Here is a 19,827-nt window from a genome sequence, read left to right as displayed (position 1 = left end):
AAAAATATTTAGAGAGCACGTATAAATCTTAGAATAATAAAAGAATACATATAAATGAAAATCAAATTTACAAATACTGGAACAAGTATGAAACAAAAAGAACTCTTAGAGCAAAAATCTGTCAAATTTCATTGTAAAGGGGAAAATAAGTCACTGGTGCTATTTTAAAATCTACAACATTTCTGAGGTGAAATTCCAAGTTGTCTTTCAGTTTTTGTTTACAATATTTTTAGAGCTCCCTCTGCATGCTATGTTTTCTTTTAGACCTACTGCCAACTTTCTGTATCTGTCATCTGGTTTTGAAAATGAGGTTTCTCATCATTTTTTAAGCATTTCACCATTTCAGTTGTCACACTAATGCTTGGTACATCTGGAAGTTCCTGTGATAGGATGGATTTAGAGCCTACATTTAGAAGCGTATCAAATAATTACCAATATTTAATTTCATGTTCCTTCAGAAAAAAAAAATCCATTAGAGGTTCTATAGCTCTTCTTCCATGCCATCCCCTAAATTAAATTTCATATTAAAAAGACTAGATTCAAGGATTTCTCAGGCTTCACATTTTCAAATTTAAATTCAAAAAAGCAGAAAGGAATGATGTAGAATGAAATGGTTTATCCCAGGGGTTTGTTCTTTTTTAACTAGAAGATAAACTGAGATTCAGGAGGGAAGGAGAAGAGGCAGAGGAGGCAGGCTGGCACCCTCATCTTATTTTGTTATGTGATTACATATTGCTTTGGGGTTTCTATTTTAAGCACCAATCATTTATTTTTCTTCTCAAACACAAATGTGTTCTTGATGACTGGAATATTGTTTTTAATTATTTTTAATAAAACTCATTTGACAGCCTAAACTTTGATGATGTTTCTCCAAAAGGCTCCAATATTAAACAAAAGTATCCTCCCATTTCAAAACTGCAATATGACTTCAGAAAGTTAATTAATGTCACCTTCAGAAGAATCAGGCTGTGAAACCTGTTTGGGATGGTAGCAAAGAGCGAGAACTCAAGAGTCAAACTGCTTAGGTATGAATTCAGCCCTGTCACTTACTTGCTGGATGACCTTGAGGAATTTCTTAAGCTCTGTGTGTCTGAGCTATCTCATCTATAGAAAGTGCATCAGAATTCATTTAGCTCTTGCATTGTTTTTTGGGAGGATCAAATAGGGCAAGGCTTGTAAAGGGTCTCACTTGGAGCTTAATACATAATATTAAGTATTTATGGATATCCTTTTATTGATAATATTTTATTAACTGGTTCATCTCTGAAATTATGCTTTATTCAATCACTTAAGTTACGGACAAGAATTTTAATAGATTCTATATTGGTGTTCGTCAATTTGCTAGAAACTTGTCAAAATGAATGATGAGGTGATGATGGGACAGGGAAGTGGGCAAGGTGATGTTAGTAGGGGAGCTTTCATGAGAAGCTGGGCTCATGAAGCACCACATTCCCCACAATAGGCCATTCCTACCCACAAGTGCCCTCCACCTCCTCCTCCCTTTTATGTCCCATACCAACCAACATAAACTACCCCTCATGTACAAACACATGGACAAGCAGAAGTATTCGCACTATTCATGTATCTGTGGGCAGCAGGCTGACTACTGCAAAAGCTTGCCCTTGCTTTGTTCAAGGCACAAAAGGATTTTAAGACACGATTAGGCATCAGGTCAATGTTATCATCACATCTTCTAAATTTTTCCTTTAAAATATATAGATATTTAGATAAATATTTAATATAATAATATAGAAATATACAACAACAAATATTAGAGTATGTAACTATAGATATAACATATACATATATATTCCTTATAACATATACATATATACGTAATTTATAAAAACAGAGTGCTCATTGTAGAAAACGTTTTGCATAGGTATATGATATCTGTGGCCATTTGATGTATATGAAGTAATACATGCACACACGCACACACGCATAAACATACACAAATGTGGTAGCCCACTAATTCATTTGGGTTTACAGAGGTAGCAGTGATAACAACCTCTCTTCTTCTTAGTCCCAAATTGATTAAAAAGCAGCCAAAAGCTGCAGAGTATTAACTGGGGAAGTCTGTGTTCCTACTCTTCCTCTAGGAACTATAGAAAGGGTGAAATTTCCATCCCCAGATGAGAAAGGCACAGGAACTAGTTCCACCCCTTTCCAATCCATTGGTTACTTACTCCCAAGAGAGGAGGAGTGACTCATCTCGTTGGTAGAAATGGGAAAAGGAAATGAACAGGGGAAGCCCTTCTCTCCCACCATGGCATAGAAGCTGGCATTATCTGTGTCTACCCGTGACTGAGTGTTCCAGTTTAGTGGGATTGGGTGAAGTTCAAGGGCTGACAAAGAATATTAGGAGGCTGCTATTTTGATCTCCAGTATCTAGCGCTCTCTCTCTCTCTCTCTCTCTCTCTCTGCCAGTTTCTACCTCTAGTTAGAAAGGAAGTAGGGATATTCTTTCCTCCTTTATGTGTTATTTGTAAGACTCAAATTTTACTATTCTATAATTTGCTGTTGTCCCTGAAGATACTGAGAATACTTTCCCTGCCATTAAATATCCTTTCTTCTATAACATCATTTTTAATGGTCATTCAGCATTTCCATTGTTTCATGTTCTAAAAGTTATTGAACCACTCTCCTATACTCAATAATCAGGCTTTTGAAAAATTATTGTTAGCGTAAATAATACAAACAGCGTTCTCTGTATACTGTTCTGTTCATTTCCGGAGGATACATTTCTTAAAAATAAATAAATAAAAGGCTGGCTGCATCCACACACATGCACATTTGAAATACTTTTTATATACACTTGAAAGTTGTTATCCGAAAAGTGTGTTGTATCTGCTTCCCCCAGAAGTAAATGAGAACACCTGCTTTCTTGTACCCTTCCTAGATTTAAGGAATGGAACTGAAATACTATGCCACATTTTCTTTACTATGATTTTATACACTTCAGCTACTGGGAAGGTACAAGCACTCTTTGTTTGGGAGGCAGTTTCTTTGCCGTTTGCCCAAGTGTGAAATGCCGTATTTCCTTAAGTCAAGTTACCTACTCTCTTGACATTACAAATATTAGCATTTTAAAACCTGTTTTGAAATTAAGACGAAAGCAAACATCACTGCTAATGTACATTTGAGGGAGGAGGGGGAAGAAACCATGGAAACCAGCAGAGGAATTAAAATGGCAACTAAGAATTAGACACCGGAATAGAACCAGCAATGGGCCAGATGAGGATTATAATTGGAACCAACTCGACAGGAATTATAAGGTGTTCCTTTGCATTTTTCTCTTTTTAAAAATTCTTTTCTGTTGGTCACGCTTTGAGGAAGCCGTGATAAATCTTACTTCCACTACACTGTTGCTCCTCATAAAACTCCTTGAAAATGCCACAGGCTGTCGCAACTATACACAAACACAGCTCATTTAGGCCACAGGATGGCACTCTGGGTGCATGCAATTGGTGAAGTGCCACACTCCCCCTAGAAATAAGGCTCTCTGCCCCTTGGGAGACTGAGAGACACCACTCACAGCCCCACTAAAAGCCCAGCACCTATCCCTCGGAGGTTACAGTGACTAACGTTTTATCCACTCGGAATGCCCCGGGCTTCTCTCAGATGTGTTTCTCTCCACATGTCAAACACTGGCAAAGCTCCCCCTAGAACACCTGGCCTCTTGGCCTCCTCACTTCCTTGGAGGCTACACTTATGGAAAGCTACAAATATTCCTGCTGCTTCAGGAAATCAGCTACATTCCAGGGACAAATACATCAGGAAATGCAGCCATTGAACTGCTTGCAGCTCACATGGTGAAACTGTATTTTCCCATTGTTGATACTTCCAAATACTCAAAATACCAGCCCTGTTTTTCTTGAAATATAATTAATATTCCACTGTGTGGGAGTTAGGTTAACATGTGTTAAATGAAGTGGTATGTACATTACACAGAAACATTGTTTTTTCCACGTTTGGACAGTTGAGTTTGTCACTATTATTATAGTTATTATCATTATTATAATTTGCCATTAAAATGTGATGAAAAAAGAAAAATATCTTTAAGCTTAAATGGGAAGGCCTCTGATGTAATCATCATAACATTAAAATAACACATAAAGGATGACATAAGTTCTTAGCTAAACAAGGTACACTTGACTTAATCTTTAATAAACCGCAAATAATAGTAGAAAAGGTTTAGATTAAAATCACAGTAAGGATTTTCACTTGCAGAAAGCAAGAAGAAGAATTTCCCAGGCAAGGGCATGGGGCCACATGGACCCCTGTCAAAGAGTTTCTGAAAAATAATTCCATATATGAAGCATGACAAAATAACAGAAAGCCTCGAAGGCCAATCTAAGGCTTTTAGACTTGTCCTAGACACAGAATGAAGGAATTCAGCAGAGATACCGTGTGAAGGAGGCACTATTTTGAGGGCAGTTGGATATGCATGCAGACAAAACTGGCTCGGGGAGAAGGCAAGCAGAGAGGAGAAAGGACAGAATCACGGAGGATGTTATAGCTGATTAATATCACAAGATCTCAACAAAGGGTGGGGCAGAAGAAATGGAAAAAAGTCTGCAGTTGAGAGAGATACTGATAGCAATATGGCCTGTCCAGAGGAGGTGACGAAGTGAAACTAGCAATGCAGCCTTCAAAATCACAGCTGTAGATATCCTAGCATTTGAACACAGCCTCACAGCCCGTCAGCTCAGTACAACAATTCTTTAAGCTCATCTCCAAGGACTCATTTTTTTTTTCTTTTTTCCCATTTTCCCATGGCTCCCACCAATCATCACTTCATTTTCTTGCTCCACCAGAATAATGTCCTTTGGAAATATATTCAGTTCCCATGACCCTCAATTCCTAGGGTAAAACCCTGCAGGAACCTGAGCAGCCACCAGGCCCCACTCACCCTCAGACTACACCAATGAGGATAAACAATGATAGGGGTTATCCAACCAGACAAAAGAGTGTAGATGTCATTCACAATACATGGCCTTAAATTCCCAGAAATTTAACTACCTTTCTTCATTATGTTTTGTCTCTAGTCTCAGCAACACCGGCAAGCCCCTCCTTACTTTCATCTGATAATCTTGGCTTATTCTCTTTAGGAATCTCTAGAGGCTGTAAATGGGAGTTTGATCCCAAATCTAGAAATCCATTGTGTCTACACCCATCTTTTCCTACTCTTTTATTTCAATGGAAAAAAAAAAAAAACTCAACATGTCCCTGCTTCTGTTAAATGTCAGACCATTTACATATGCACAGAATCTGAGCTTTACTACTTTTGAAAGATTCTATTTTGCATTTTTGGCCCACCATTCTATGATTTATATTTTTCCTCTACACACAAACATAATCTAGTCCAGTTGACCACTGAACAGCTTGGGAGTTAGTGACGCCATGAAGTTGAAAATCTGTGTATTACTTTTGACTCCCCAGAAACTTAACTACAAATAGCCTACTGCTGACTGGAAGCCTTGCTGGTAACATAGTTGATGAAGACATATTTTGTATGTTATATATATTACATACTGTGTTCATATAATAAATAAAGCAAGAGAAAATAAAATGTCCTTAAGAAAGCATAAAGAAGAGAAAATATATTTACTATTCATTAAGTGGAAGTGGATTATCATAAAGATCTTTATCTTCATCATCTTCTCATTGAGTAGGCTGAAGAGGAGGAAGAGGAGGGGTTGGTCTTGCTGTCTTAGGGGCAGCAGAGGAGGAAGAAAATCCAGGTAAAAATAAACCCATGCAGTTCAAACCCATGTTGTTCAAAGGTCAACTGTATATGCCATTTACTTCATCATCAAAGGTTAATCAGTATTCACAATATGTCAGGAGTTTTTCTAAGAGTCAGGGCTACATCAATTAGAAAACGTAAATAGGACTGGGCACGGTGGCTCACGCCTGTAATCCCAGCACTTTGGGAGGCTGAGGTGGATGGATCTGGATCACAAGGTCAAGAGATTGAGACCATCTTGGCCAACATGATAAAACCCCATTTCTACTAAGAATACAAAAATTAGGTGGGTATGGTGGCGCACACCTGTAATCCCAGCTACTCAGGAGGCTGAGGCAGGAGAACGCTTGAACTTGGGAGGTGTGGGTTACAGTGAGCCAAGATCACACTGTTGAACTTCAGCCTAGACGACAAGAGGGAAATTCCGTCTGAAAAAAGAAGAAAAGAGAAAAGAAAGAAAGAGAAAATCTAAACAAAAAAATAAGCAAAGCAGACAAAAAATCCTGACCCTTATGTAGTTCTAGACTGTGTACTTGAGAATTTTAGTCTTATCTCAATACAAACAAAAAATAGAAATAAACAATCTACTTCCATATGACACAATCTTCCTCAGCTATCAACCATTACTCTACTCCACTTCATAGAAAAATGTCTTTAAAGAGTTGTGTACATATCATGTCTCCACTTTGTCATCTTGCAATCATTTTTGAAACCACACAAATCTCGCTCCTGTTCCATCGCTCCACTAAAACTGCTCAAGCTCAGGCCTCCAAAGATACCCATGTTGCCAAATCCAACAATTGCTCTTCAGTCCTCATCTCATTCAACCCCTTGGCAACATTGAACCATGTCATCAATCCTTTCTTTGTGAAGCACCCTTCTCTGGAGTTGTGTTATACCACACTCTTGCTGGAATCCTTTTAGTTCCTTGATTATATCGTACGTGTGATTCTCAGTGTGCAATGTTCATCCCCTCTCTTTGCCTGTCCGCCTCTCTGCCTTCATCTACTCTTCAGAACTTAGCTTAAGTGTCACTTCTTCAGAGGGCTCTTTCCTATCCACCCAATTTGATAAGAACTTCATTTTGACTCCTTCTTTCACATTACGCTGTATATTGCTTCCAGAGCATTTGTCAGAATTTCTAATCCTATAAGTATGTGCAAGTTTGTTTAGCGTTTGTAAGGAACAAGACTCATTTTTTTCTATTATTACATGCCATTTTTTTTTTAACCTCTAACCTACCTGACTTTGCTGTATCTACAATTATATACCCAGTGCCTGGCATATAGTACAGGCTCCATAAATAGTCGCTGAATGAATGAACTAGGCATTTTGCTTGCTATATTATACCAGGTTTGGGGTATGAATGAGGCAGGATCAAAAGTAATGCTTTGTTTTATGGGGCGGACAAAAAGGAAAATGTAAATGTAATTTACAGTGCAGGAAAATTTGGAATTGGACTTGCTCTAAGAGGAAAGTGGTAATCTATTTTGGGAATATTAGTTCTGAGCTGTCACTAGAACATTTAGGGAAAAGACATAGCACAATGATGAAGATCCGTTTTTATAGACACTGTGGCTACTCTTCACCATCCACCCTAGCTGTTTCCTATTTTGTGGACAAGGAATTGGCTCAGATATGGACACGAGGCTCAGCCCAGTGCAAGGAGACATGAGGAAAGGGTTTCTGAGGACACTCAGGAAACCTTTCTTGTTCTAAGAACAAAAGAAGAGATGCATCCTTTCTCTTGCTGACCATGAAGAAGGGAGCAGATATTCCTGGTTGCTGCTGTACACTAGTTCATGTACCGCCAAAGTAAAGCCATGCATAGGACAAGGCCAGTGCATGGACAGAGAAACCAAAACGTGAAAAGACATTGGGAAAGGACCCGGCTGCCCTGTGAGATTATAGATGGCTGGGTCAACGCACCCTGAAGCTCCCTAACTCTGCTCTTCTCTGTTATCAGCCAATAAATCTACTAATTGGCTACTCAGAGTTGGGCTGTCTGTTTTCATTTTCCTGTAAGTGGAAACCTTTTTAACTTAACTGATACACATGAAGCAAAAGATCTGCAGAGTGAGTGAAATTAAAACCAAAAAAATGAAAAAGCTCGCTGAAGGAGTTATGTCATTACAAAGAAATGGGGGAAATCAAACAACAACAGGTGAGCAAATATTATCTCTAAAGGAACGGTTAGTAGCAAGAATCAGTATAAATAGGGACAAATAGGGCAAACAAAGGCCACCGACCAAAGTCACTTTGTTGTCCACTCCTGCTTTTTAGAGGAGTGATACTGCTCATATTATTTAGTCATGTCAGCACAGAAATACTTAAGGGAAGCCCTGGTATCAGAAAATACAAGCTTATGAAAAAGTATTTTTAAGAAAAACTTCAACAAAATCTCAGTAAAGAATATAAGAAAAGGCAGGGCGTGGTGGCTCATGCCTGTAATTCCAGCACTTTGGGAAGCTGAGGTGGGTGGATCACCTTAGATCAGGAATTCAAGACCAACCTGACCAACATGGAGAAACCCCATCTCTACTAAGAATATAAAAAGTAAGCTGGGCATGGTGGTGCGCACCTGTGATCCCTGCTACTCAAGAGGCTGAGGCAGGAGAATTGCTTGAACCTGGGAGGCAGAGGTTCAAGAGATCATGCCTTTGCACTCCAGTCTGGGCAATAAGAGTGAAACTCCACCTCAAAAAAAATTATACATATATATATATATATGTCTATTAATTTATCCATGAATAAATATAATTTTAAATGTATTTCTCAATTGTTTCTTTGTTTATTGAGAGATGTTCCTTATTTGAGGAACTGTTCTAGTACTGAGTACAAGCAAACACATCTGCTTTTAAATTATCCACAGACTACTGGGGGGGAGGAAGACTAGTAAAAGGTACCTCATTGGTGTGATTCATTCTGGGAGAAAGGTAAGTACCAAGTACCGGCACTATGGCTACTGTATAACCCAATGTTAATGGAGGTGGACAATTGAGGTGAATGGGCTATGTTAGGTGTCGTGAATGAAACAGTGCCTGATCTGCTAATGAAGAATGGGGGTAGTCAGGACAAGAAGAAAACATGTTCTTGAAAGAAAGAACAGACCCAGATAAAGGAAGAATGTATAAACATAGCAATGTAGTTGGAAGTGTGATTCTTGTGTCCTGAACTGTACTGATGGATCTCTGAAACTAGTTGGTCTGAAATAATGTCTCATCAGTCTACAGAAGGTCAAATCAACACAGTCTAAATTAGGACCTAAATGAAAAGTGTCTATTAGCCATGGCATTCAACGTTATGACTTATGGTTAGATAAATGAACATGACAAGGTACTCTTCAAAGATACCTTGGAGAGACCAGATCTTTCTGCAGTGGTTTTTAAAGACAAGTGAATCAAACTGTTGTTTGGGGGGATTTATTTCACCTGCTGATACAAAGACCTATAGACTCAGCCACAGAAGGATGTTGCTCTATTTATGAACCAAGTATGCAAACATTGCTGTCTGATCATATTTTATACACCTCAATACAATTCACAGTGGGTTCCAGAAAAGGCTTCTCTCTCAAGCAATATCTGATCATATGCAAATGGCTTATGTTTCTTATTTTCTAAAATAAAACCCAAAGCAACTTTAATCTATGACCAAGAGCCTCTCTTCCTGATCAGTGAAGTAAGAGTCCATACAAATTGACTATTTCTTACTCTTCACAGGCTTCTGATATGTTGATTAAGGCAAGCAGCTAAGTCCCATTTCTTACTATTTTATTTGCTCTCTTTTTGCACCTCCTGTATGTAGAAGGACAGAAGACCAACTTATCTGGCCATTTCACAGAAGAATGTATACGTTTAAAAGCACATCTGGAAAAAAAATTTTTAAAAACCACATCTTCTCTGTGCATACAAACATGGATAGAACCTCACAGATTACTCCTGCAAATCTCAGAGGCTACAGAATTCACGACCTCCCTCAAATCTCAGAGGCTACAGAACTCACGACCTCCCTCAAATCTCAGAGGCTACAGCATTCACGACCTCCCTCAAATCTCAGAGGCTACAGAACTCACGACCTCCCTCAAATCTCAGAGGCTACAGAACTCACGACCTCCCTCAATACCTAATTCTTGTCAGCATATTCTGATTTTGAGAAAACTCTCTCTTAGGTCTAATCCAAGCCCGTCTTCATGGAGAATGAATTAATTTAGTTCCAATGAAGCAGGAAATAGTCTACGTGGCAAGATTAGGGGCTTCATAACTAGTTGCTTAGCCTCAAAATATCTCTTACATTGATATTTCATAAGACCTCAGATCTATTGATTATATAATACATTACTTCATAATGGCTAAATAATACAAATGTTGTCAAGTTATAGCCTAATGTTTATCATTTAATTTTAAAAAATTATTGAAAGAGCTCATAAGAATCATTTAGACATACATTTTAATTGTATAACCCTCTTATGGAAAACATAAACAGAATATATTGCTAAAAGTTCTTCATATTAGAAATCCAACTCTTCTGAATCATTATTTTTGACTCAGAGTCATTAATGTCTATACATTCCATACATTCTGAGCTGCAGAGTTGGTGATGCAGCACTTCTTAAAATAGTGCTTGTTCTCCTATCATCTTCGTGATTTTCCTCCAGGCTACTGATATTCATTCTGCATGTTGACACTGATGCTTTCTTGATCTTATGAGAAGGCTTAAATGGAAGACTATCAGACAAAAAGTAGAACAATATTCTTTCTTTTAAAGAACACTCTTTTAAATGTTCATTAAACATCACTGTTTCATATAAAAGCAAACGTCATTTAAGTTCGACATATATTACCAATAATGCACACGCCTCAACAGAAGTTTAGACCAGATTTGTACATATGTAGTCAATGGCAACTCTAACACAATGCTCTCTAGTCAAGAGTTATCGAATGTGAACATCCCCTATTCCACAGGTGTTGACATGTGAAAGCTATATAGTATGCCCTAAGATTGATGAAATATGAATATTCCAAATGCAAGACATTAATTAATTCATGTTTTATTCATCCAGTCATTAAAAGTTGTATACTCTGAGTGCTTACCCTGTGTCAGGCACTTGGATAAGGGTCATGAAGTAATGAAAAAGATGAACTGGTTTCTCCAGTCACAGACATACAGGTGTGCGGATTAAAATTACATATTGCGGCAGAGTTTATGGCTTGATAGACAACAGGGGTTCTTAGTGTCTTACAAGATATTTGTTGATTTGGAAAATCCCCAGGAATTGCAAGACAAACTTTTGATATTCTGCCAAGATGCCATCTGTACCTAACAGGAGATGTTTCTGGAAATAAATATAGACATTCACCTTGGATAACGTTTACTTAGCAAAGAGAAAGAACCGACACAAACTAAGTGAAACAAGACTTTTTTGTTTCCAGATTGGAAAACATTAAAGAGGTATAGAAGTAGCTACAGGCTGAGTGGAAGAAATGTGGCCACCAGCCAGAGGTATGGAAAAGAACAAAAAGCAAGAATATACTCTTGTTAGATTTTTACTTCTCTTTGACATCGTGGATGTTCTTCTGACTCCCACGAGCTTCCAAATTCCATAAGTTGCTTGCCTAGATCTAGGGAATGGACCACTCAATCCTCACCTTACATACATTCCTGCATTCAGCTCTCCTGTGGATCACATCTTTTATCAGGGTATCATCAAATGAACCATTTGAAGGATCTAGAAGACTTCTAAGATTTCAACTAAACGTTAGGTTGTTTTAGAAACAGAAAAAGTAGGACCCAGAGACAAAATGTTGTCTAAGAACACTCAGCTTCTTCCTGTTACACATTCTCTGCTGACACTGGAGCCACTCAAGGATCACACCTTCAGTGACTTTCATTCAGCTCTTAATTCAATGATCAGAATCACTTTCTCAGAAGTTCCTTCAAGCTGGCTACACTTTGTTGTTTATACTAGAAATGACAGCAGCTGCCCAAAGAAGAAATAACTTCTATAAGTTGTGGTTCTTTGAGTTGAGCAGCTTAAAATACATGCACATGCACACACAGAGACATGTGTGTGTCCTATGTATCAGGCATTATGCTGGGATTAAGTGCATGAAACATAAAATCATTACACTTCTGAGAGCTCCCATGGCTCATTTAGACAGGAAGTCAGGCCAAAAGTTCAGGCCAGAAAGGAGGTGTAGACAAGGTCATAACAGTGATTCCTTTACTGATGAGAGTCAAAGATGACGCGGGAAAGGAGGTGCTGCCCGAGGAGAGATTTGAAAATAATTGGGAATTTGTGAGGTAGGAGGAAGGAAGGTTGGTAGAGTGAACATCTACTACTTATTGCCTATCTAGCCATCCTTTCTCCTGCCTCTAATAAAAGAAAATTTAATTTCCTAAGAGACCCAATCTCTCCCGAGCTCTTTTTCACAGGATTCGTTCCACCACTGACTCAGGGCCTTGTTTGGAAGCTGGGTCCCACTCATCAAAGTATTCCACTGATCTGATCACAGGGTTTCATGATGGATGCAAGATTTAACGTAGCTAATGAGACTTGAATCTGGGACTTTTATTACAATGGCTGAGGAAAAGATGGTCGCCTTTTCTGCTGGTGTTGCCCATAGGCTAGATGGTAGTTTAAAGAATTGGCAGCCATTTTGTGACCATGAGGGAGAGCTGGTCTGAGAAAGGAGGCATGACAGAGGAAAGTTGGAGAGACTGTCATTAACACCTGATAAAATTACTATAGCATTTGGACCCAACTGTGCCAAAAGATGTGATAAATTTACCCTAAACTTTTCAGTTGTGTGAGTAAAAAAAAGATTTTTTTCTAAAAAAAAAAAGTCAGCTTGAATTGTTTTCCATTGTCTGCAATTAAAGGACTTATAATTGTAGGGAGTTGAGCTTTGCATATGAGAACACAAATTTTGGCGAGCAATGGCCAGGTGTGGTGGCTCTCACCTGTAATCCCAACACTTTGGGAGGTCAAGGTGGACGGATTACCTGAGGTAAGGAGTTTGGGACCAGCATGACAAATATGGTGAAGCCCCATCTCTACTAAAAGTATAAATATTAGCTGGGCATGCTGGTGGGCACCTGTAATCCCAGCTACTCAGGAGGCTGAGGCAGAGAATCACATGAACCTGGGAGGCGGAGGTTGCAGTGAGCCAAGGATCGCGCCACTGCACTCCAGCCTGGGCAACAGCGCAAGACTCTGTCTCCAAAAAAAAAAAAGTTAGGGGAGCAAAAGGGCAGTGTTACAGGCTGAATGATGTTCCCCCAAATTATGAAATTATGTTGGAATTATGTTCTTATGTTGAAGTCCTAGCCCCTGCTCATGAGAATGCGGATGTATTTGGAGACAGGGTCTTTAAATCAGTAATTGAGGTTAAATGAGATAATTAGAAGGGACTCTAATGCAATGTGGCTGGTGTCCTTACTTTTAAAAAGGAGAATAGAACACAGAAAAGCACAGAGGGATTCCCATGTGAAGACAGGGAGAAGAAGACAGCCATCTGCAAGTCAAAGAGAGAGACTTCCGAAGAAACCAACCAACCATGCAGACGCTATAATGTTGAACATCTAGCTTCTGGGACTGCAAGGGAATATGTTCCCGCTGTTAAAGCCGCTTGCTGCATGGCACATTGTTATGGCCGTCTTACAGAACTAATATATGAGAAAAGAAACTAATATATCAGAGAAAAGATTGTCATGGATAAAGGAACAAGGGTGGCAAAATGGGTACATGGAGAAGCAGTCACACACTAGAAACCATACAAGGGAGAGAGGAAATCGCATAAAGTATGTTCAAACAGATACATGAAATGGAAGGGGGATAGGTCATTTTCATCACTGTTTTTTAATGTTTCATTCCCTGTCCATTATATATAATCTCTTTGTCCATGATGGAGGCAAGCCACAATGCTTCGTTTTTAAACATCGTGACTCAAGTCTTGGAATTCCTATTTGTTTTGAAATAAATCAGAGACCCACTTGCGCCAAATATAATCAACCTTTCCTGCTATGTGTATGAAATCATCCTCATTCACAAGAGCCCCACAGCTGTGATGGGCAGAGTCTGATAAAAGTCAGGCATTTTCAAATTGGACTCTTCAAGTAGCCTGGCTTCTAAGAAATGGGTTTTTGTTGATTTTTACTTCAAAATAGTATGTGGCTCTATTTTGCCTGTATACAGCAGTGTCCTGATGAAACAAAACACAGTCTGGCCATTAAACAATTACGACAAAAAAAAAAAAAATGCCTCAATTGTTAAACCTTCAAAACCTCCCAGCTTCAAGGACATATTCTTCACTGTTATCATAATGAAGTTCTTTAGCTCTGGCAGCTAGAGCGAAGAAGAGTAAAAAATGAAGGATGAGCCGAAAGCTAGAGGAAGAGAAAAAAAGAACTTCTGTCAGAAAAAGAATTTTTAAAAATTGAATTGTTTGCCCTTAGCCTGGGTGTGAGGGCTCATTACTGAATAAATTCTTCATGTTTCATCTGGATACACAAAACCAGAGCTAGAGATGGTAACTCGGGGGAACCAGTCTCCTATGTTATTTCTAGCTCTCCGCTTATTAAAGTTAAACCAATGCTATTTTCTCTGTACCGAGTTTTATCAGAGACATTTTAAAGTGCTCTCTACTTGCTTGATGGAAAGCGTCTGGGCATTGTTGAGTGTTTTCATGCATTTTTACCCATGCTCATAAAAAAACCATAAGATTCTTTTTTTTTTTCTTTTCTTCCTTTTTTAAAGCACCATTTCACTTCAAGTTATAATTGTTTTAATTTTCAAATTATTCTATGAATCCTGTTTTCCATATCAGCCTGTCATGCATACATTGAGAGTATTGCAGAATTAAAAAATTAGACATTATTCTCTCATACTCACTATGCTAGCTTTCAGTCTTGGCTGAAATATTTTTGTTGAGTCACTATAAAAACAACTCTTTCTAAATGGCTTTTACACTTAGGGGAAAAATGAAATCAAGTGCTTTTCTTATCATATTAAGTGAATACATTATATGTTAACAAGCATTTTCTTATTTTTATAATGGAAAAATTGTTAAGCACAATTTCACTCTCCCTAATTGTAATAAAGCAGATTTGCTTTTAGACTGAAATACAATAAACATGCTGCTAAACAGCAGTCAACTCGAGATGGGCTGAAACCTAGTGAAAATACTGAACCCCATTATAAATGGATAGAATTTTATAGCTAGGTAAGGGCTTTTGCCCTTCCATATATATATATATAACTTGTTTCCTGCTTGATAGTTTTAGACACTGAGCTATACATGAAAATTTTTTAAAAAGAAGGGGATCAGTTATTTTCCTAAAACCCCTAGTTATAATACAATGATATGGCCTTCTATTTTAAAATAAAGTTTGAGTACATATGCATGAGCAGCTAGCCAGCTGCAGTTATATTTTAGAAAACTGACTTTTAGGAAAATATTTATCTAATTCCTACACAAACAGCAAGGTCAGACTTTGCATTCCACTTCCCCTATCAGGTCTCCAACCCAGAGCTCATAATAATAATCTCCCTCCATGAAACTCAGAGTATTTATTGTTGCTGCCATTGATTTGGCACTTAGCATATGCTACCTGGCATTGTTAATTATCTTTTTTATGTACATGTCCTGCCTGTCCAAGTAGCTGACTCTCCTTGACTGTAAGGGCAATATCTTAGAGCACTTTGTATCTCTAGCACATAGCAAATTGCTTTGCTAGAGTAGGTTTTAACATATGTTTTTGGGTAATGGTGGTGATGATGCAATAAAGGATAGCCATTATTCAATTTACTCTGTGACACTAAGGCAACTTGAAAATTCTCTGTTGTAACCTGACCTAGAGCTTTGTATATAGTAGGAACTCAGCACATGTTTGGTAGATTTTAAGCATTTTTTTCTGTTTGTATTAGTCTATTCTCACATTGCTATGATGAAATAGTGAGACTCAGTAATTCATTTAAAAAAAATGAGGTTTAGGCCTGGTGTGATGGTTCATGCTAGCAATCCCAGCACTTTGGGAGGCCAAGGCAGTTGGATCATAAGGTCAGGAGTTTGAGACCAGCCTGGCCGACATGGTGAAACCTCGTCACTACTAAAAATACAAAACTCAGCTGTGCACTGTGGCAGGCACCTGTAATGCCAGCTACTTGGGAGCTGAAGCAGGAGAATTGCTTGAACCCAGGAGGTGGAGATTGTAGTGAGCCAAAATCATGCCACTGCATTCCAACCTGGGTGACAGAGCAAGACTCTGTCTCAGAAAAAAAGAAAAAGAAGAAAAGAGGTTTAATGGACTCAGCTGCTAGCTGCTTCCACAGTCTGGCATTTAGTGTTGCAGCTTTTCCAGGTGCACAGTGCAAGCTGTTGGTAGATCTACCATTCTGGGGTCTGGAAGACCATGGCCCTCTTGTCATAGCTCTACTATGCAATACCACAGTGTGGAAGCTGTGTGGGGGCTCTGACCCTATATTTTCCTTCTGCACTACCCTAGCAGAGGTTCTCCATCAGTGCTCCACCCCTGCAGCAAAGTTCTACCTGGACATCCAGGCCTTTCCATACATCCTCTGAAATCTAGGTGGAGGTTCCCAAACCTCAATTATTGACTTCTGTGCAAACACAGGCCTAATGCCACATGCAAGCCACCAATACTTGGGCTTGAATCCTCTGAAGCAATGGGCTGAGCTGTACATTGGCCCCTGTAAGCCACAGCTGAGATGCAGGGTACCAAGTCACAAGAATGCACAAAGCAGCAAGGCCGTGGGCCTAGCCTACAAAACCATTGTTTCCTCCTTGGCCTCTAGGCCTATGAAAGGAAGGGCTTCTATGAAGGTCTCAAACATGCCCTGGATATATTTTCCCCCTTGTCTTGACAATTAACATTTGGATCCTCATTACTTATGTAAATTTCTGCAACTGGCTTGAATTTCCCCACAGAAAATGGGTTTTTCTTTTCTATTGCATTGTCAGGCTGAACTTTTATGTTCTGTTTCTCTTCTAAATATAAGTTCCAATTCCAGACCATATCCTTGTGAATACATAAAACTGAATTCTTTTAAGAGAACCCAAGTCACATATTGAATGCTTTGCTGCATAGAAATTTCTTCTGCCAGATATCCTAAATCATCTCTCTCAAGTTCAAAGTTTCACACATCTCTAGGGGAGGAGCAAAATTCTGCTAGTTTCTTTGTTAAAACATAGCAAGAGCTACTTTTATTCCAGTTCCCAACAAGTTCCTTGTCTCCATCTGAGACCATCTGAGCCTGGACTTCATTGTCCATATTACTAACAGCATTTTGGTCAAAGCTATTCAACAAATCTCTAGGAAGTTCCAAAACTTCCCACATCTTCCTGTCTTCTTCTGGGCCCTCCACACTGTTCCAACCTCTGCCTGTTAGCCAGTTCTAAAGTCGCTTCTGCATTTTTGGGTATTTTTGCTGCAGTGCTCCAGTCCCAGTACCAATTTACTATATTATTCCATTCTCATGCTGCCATGAAGAAATACCTGAGACGGGGTAGTTTATAGGAAAAGAGGTTTAGTAGACTCACAGTTTTGCATGGCTTGGAAGGCCTCAGGACACTGAAAATCGTGGCAGAAGGCACCTCTTCACAGTGCAGCAGGAGAGAGAATGAATGAAAGTAGTTGAAGTGCCAGACACTTGTAAAACCATCAGATCTTGTGAGAACTCATGACCACCAAAATATCATGGGAGAAACTGCCCCCATGATTCAATTGCTCCCACTGGGTCCCTTCCACTACAGGTGGGGATTATGGAATTATAATTCAAGATGAGATTTGGTTGTAGAACCAAAGCTTAACCACATCACTTTTTAAGTAAGTTGATATTCAACTTTTGAACGAATTTCCCTTGCATTTCTAATATGCATTATATACTAGAAGATTCTTACTCATTAAGCACTTTTGGTGCTAGTTCTCCATCCTGGCTTTATATCAACATTGTCTCTGGTGCTTTCTAAAATGAAGAGGCCAGAGCTGTATCTAAGCTCTAAAATACCAAAATTTAGGGAGATAAAATCCAACACTCAGCATTTTAAAAATATATCTACTGATGATTCTGATGTGCAACTAGATGTGAAAGCCATTAACAATCCTACTCACAGGAGGGACTTCAGAATGGCTGATTAGAGGCATCTCCTACTCACCTCCTCCACTAAGAAGAACCAAAATAGTGAGAGGATAATCATACTTCAAATAGATCATCCAAGAGAGAACACGGGAATTCAACAGAGAAGTGACAGGAAACCCCTAAAGCAAGGAAAGAGAGGGAAGTGAGGCAGCTTGCTCTGCTGGGATCAGCTGGGAGTCAGGAAAGATCCCCTATGTAGGGTAAGGTTTAGTTTGAGGCCCCCAGCAGTCCACAATTCCACGGCAGACTCCAATAACCCTACTCAGGGGAGAGCTTCTTGACCCTCCCAGGCCCTGAGAATAAAATAGGGAATTCCCTGAGAACTGTTCAGAGGCATTGCTCCAGAGAGAGAACTCATGCTGGGTCCTACAAACCCCTGAGTTCTAAGCAGTGGCAGTATAGTGCCACTTTAAGAACTCAGCTCACACCAGACTGCATCCTTCCTCGCAACTGGGAAAGAGGTATGAGCCACAGGAAGCAATCCTGCCCATCCCACCAAAGAGATGCTGCTACACATTCCCACATGCCCTGAGGACAAGTTTCACTGTCTATGACTGCTCCAGCTGTGGAATGCTGTGGGCCAAGGCACAAGTGAAGCCCATGTCCTAGAAGCTGTTGTCCTAAAGCTGTTCCCAGGGAAAGCAATCCTGCCCTCTCTAGTAGTAGGGCATCAGCACATTTGCTGCCACTTACACCTGAGTGTTCCCTGACAGCCTGGGGCTCACCCCATCCTGACATACCACAGCCAGCATCTATACACATCACCAGTGAACCTGCCAGCTCAGCCTGGCATGGATCCACATTCCCCTAGTCCCTGACCACCCATCCAGGAACATGGGGATTGCCTAGCCCAGTCCATCACCAGTGGCATTTGAAACTTCCCTTGGGCTCTGAGGTCAAGCCCACTCAATGTGCTGCTACCACCAGAGCTGGCATCCACTTGCACCTGCCATCTGCAAGTCTGGAAACCAGCCTGCCCAAGCTATCTCAGCCACTACCCCCGACAGCAGCATAGACTAGTTGAATTTCAGAGGTTTGTTATACCACACCACTGTTATTTCCACCACCTGCACGTACCACACCCACTGTGCAATGTTCAGAGCCTGCTCAACCACCCAGGCTACCACTGTCATTCCTGCTACCTGAGCAAGCCATCTAGAGGAACAAGAATTGATTTGCCTTAATCTGCTAAATTGGTGCCAGTGTATGCTGCCCTGGGGCCCAAGGACAGGCACAATTAGCCAAAAACTGCCACCACTGGGGCCTGGAGACTGACCTACATGGCATCCCAGTGTCAGCAAAACTTCACCACAGCCTCCACTAATAACTATACCCTAAGTGATCCACAAAATCACAGACACCGCTGATGCTGTTTACAGCCAAGGAAATCACACAGAGTCTAAACCACTTCACACATCCAGATTCAAAGCCAAAGTGACATACCCAACCAACACGACTGATACATCTTCAGGGGATAAAGAAACTCCCTTACAAAAACAAATTTTAAAAATTGAAAGAAATGCCTTTTATACCAGATGCCCAGATATCAATGGAAGGACACAGGAAACGTGAAAAATCAACGAAATATTGCACCTCCAAGGGAACACAATTCTCCAGCAACAGATCAGAACAACAACAAAAAAAAAATCCATGAAATCTTAAAAAAAAAAGTTCAAAATTTTGATAAACGGGCTCTGTGAGATAAAAGGCAATTCAGAAAAACAATACAAAGAAATCAGAAAATAATTTAGGATATGAATGAGAAATTTACCACAGAGATATACATCATAAAAAAGAACAAAAATATTATGGAACTGAAGAATTTATTGAATGAAATATGAAATACATTTAAAAGTTTCAACAATAGACAAGATCAAGCAGAAGAAAGAACCTCATGCTTGTTGGTGTGGTGGCTCAT

The 19,827-nt window shown here is 39.5% G+C and overlaps 1 protein-coding gene across 17 annotated transcripts in view; it reads right to left on the bottom strand.

Moving 5' to 3' along the window:
• The window catches only part of TENM2 (teneurin transmembrane protein 2), a 3,966,312-nt gene that overhangs the window by 1,008,825 nt on the left and 2,937,660 nt on the right, over nt 1-19,827 (bottom strand). For 3 of the 17 annotated variants that reach the window (XM_078359011.1, XM_078359023.1, XM_078359005.1), the window contains one exon: nt 6,059-6,180. The exons of the other annotated variants lie outside the window; for them this stretch is intronic. The gene's annotated coding sequence lies outside the window, so the exon portion shown is untranslated. The remainder of the gene's footprint in view (nt 1-6,058; nt 6,181-19,827) is intronic. 17 annotated transcript variants of the gene reach the window in all.

Source organism: Callithrix jacchus, chromosome 2, assembly GCF_049354715.1.
Source record: "Callithrix jacchus isolate 240 chromosome 2, calJac240_pri, whole genome shotgun sequence".
Lineage (NCBI taxonomy): Eukaryota > Metazoa > Chordata > Mammalia > Primates > Cebidae > Callithrix > Callithrix jacchus.
Note: the sequence above shows the minus strand (reverse complement) of the source record. Positions and strands in the feature narration are given on the sequence as shown.